We start from the raw sequence: 2,607 nt of genomic DNA on the forward strand, positions 1-2,607 counted from the left end.
GCATGCTATAATTAAATGCAGTAAGAGTCTGGGAAACCCTGTCTGGGTAAGACTGGTCTTGGTCTGTGCGAAAGGTCACTGGCAGGGTCGCTTTTGTCTGACTTTTCTTTCATGCCCAGCAGTTCCTCCCGCCGAGACTTATTCATCAGTTTTCAGATAAAAAAACAAAAGCAATTTCAGACTGGGAATGCCGTTGGTTGCTATTCTCAAAGCAGGCAGCAGCTCTGTGTTTACTTCCTAATGCCAGGCAAAGAAAGGGCACATGCATTTACCTAGACTAGAATAACCTTTATTATCCAACAAGGGAGAAAATGGCATGTTGCAGAGCTCTGTGATGAAGGAATGCGAATTGTGATGAAACAAATGCATAAAGGTCTGTACAAGATTTAAAAATTAGTTGAACTACTTCACTATCAGCTCTGGCCTTGATGCCATGTTCTTGAATTACTGAAAACAAGAGTGGAAAAGGATTTTGGGGAAAAAACAAACCAGTTTTCTGTTATTTTTAAAACAGGGTTTAGACAATTCTGTGGGTTGAAAAATCCCTGCCTCTGTTCCGATATGTGATTAGTTACTTTTTTAATATTTATGGGTGTTTGTTGCAAGGTGTTCCAGCATCTTTAAGTGCCTACAATCAGTAGCAGGAGCTTCACGAGCCCAGAAGGTGGCAGATTGTGTCGCTGATGCGTGCTGTGTTGTACAGTCTACATACTTATGCAAGTCATGTGCTGTAGTTCCACAAAACGGCCAGAAGAGGTCAGAGTTTTCAAACGTTTGATTACTGCACTTTCTGCCAAACAACATTTTGATAAGAGGCGGATCTGGGCTGCAGACAGGCCAGTCAAGCACACACACGCTCTGTGTCAATGATGTCATGCAGAATGAGGTCTCATATTTACCTCGCAAAAGACTTTAGTGGTAGCATATATCCGCAAAATCCCAACATGCACGTCTGCAGCAGTCAGCAACCTTTAACCTCTCTGTGCACACTCATGTGAAAAAGTAAGTTCATCCTCTCTCAGTTTGAAGGTTTCACATAACAAAAGTTAACCTGGTCATAATGGGGTCTTCAAAATTAGGAAACTAAAACATCTATTGAACAAAAACACAAAACATGTTCCACATTGTTAGTATTTATTTACAAAAACAATGTCAAAATGTAGAAGAAATGTGTGAAAAACTCTTACTGTTTCAATATAATTAGGAGGGTAAGTAGCAGCTGTGCGCTGGGAATAAAAGGCACTTGATGAAGTGATCATCAAACAAGCGTGAGCACCTCTATAAAAGCAGAGGTTTTGGTTTGTTGGTCTGGATCATTGAGGTTTGAGGAGTTTGTGAACTTTAAAACTATGTGACTTTTGATATGCACGCTGCCAAGCCTGAAACTGTCCTAGAGCACACGGGGCCTGAGATATAGCAGTTCTTAACTTAGGTTTACAGATGCTTGATGTTTTTGTGGGCTTTTGATGGCATTGTTGTGGCCTCCTTGCGGTCACAGAGTCCACCATCAACTCTTCTGTATGCCAAAGTATTCTAAAATCAAATATGAGTCCATCTGTCCGACAGCCAAAGCTTGGCTGAAACTGGGTCATCAACAGGATAATGATCCAAACACAGCAGCAGATCTACGGCAGAATGTCTGAAAAAACAGAAGACTGAAGATGTTGCGAAAGGTGGCGTCAAAGTTCAGACCTGAAGCAGACTGAAATGCAGTGGTTGGACCTCTACTGAGCTGAGTGGGCCAAAATTCTGCCACAACAATGTGAGACTGACAGAAAATGATTCAACTTCAAGTTATTGCTGCTAAAGTTATTTACTGATATTTATTGAATCATGATGTGTAGTATTTCACATACTCCTTTTACATCTTGGCAGTTTTGGGGGAAAAAAATAGCTCTGTGTAATTTGTCATGTGATGTTCTTTTGAGGTTGCATTTCCCTTATTTTAAGTGTCTGTAAGCATCAAGTTCCCATTTCCTCTCTCCTAAACTATGGCATTGTTAAACGTTGTTGCATTGTTGAATTGTTGAATCCTGCCTTGGTTTTACAGCTGAGAGGTATTCTGACTTGATCCTATGCTTTATTGCATAATCTTAATTAGTAGTACAAGTATTTTCAATGCCACTCCTTTGATGGTCTTTATGTTACTTACTGTCCACGATGACTTCATAAGAGAGGAAAAGGTGGATGACAAAAGGGATTAAAAACACCTATAGAAAAAAAATCAAAGCTTCTGCTTTGTGTTTTGAGTAATTTGAGCAATTTTGAAATCTTTTTAAATCCATGTTTTCCTATGTTTTCCAATGTTGTCCGTCTGGTTTTCCTCTATGTTGCAAGTATTTATCACTTTCCCCCCCTTTTTTGCTTCTATCAAACTCTTCCTCGAGTCTCGACTTTTCATATTCAACGAAAGAGTTTCAGTGACCAACCTTAAACCATACTTTAAACTCTATGTAACCACCCTCTAGTCAACCTTAACCAATAAATCTCATTTCCTACAGTAATCCGGTCACGTGACTGCTGAGGTTTGCCTCTGTGCCTGTGGCGCGTGCTCGGAGCTTTTTCATCAGGTGGGGGAGCAGCCACAGTGCCAAAGGAAGTGCGCAT

This window comes from Leuresthes tenuis, unplaced genomic scaffold (genome assembly GCF_036924035.1).
Source record: "Leuresthes tenuis unplaced genomic scaffold, fLeuTen1.0.hap1 SCAF_18, whole genome shotgun sequence".
NCBI lineage: Eukaryota > Metazoa > Chordata > Actinopteri > Atheriniformes > Atherinopsidae > Leuresthes > Leuresthes tenuis.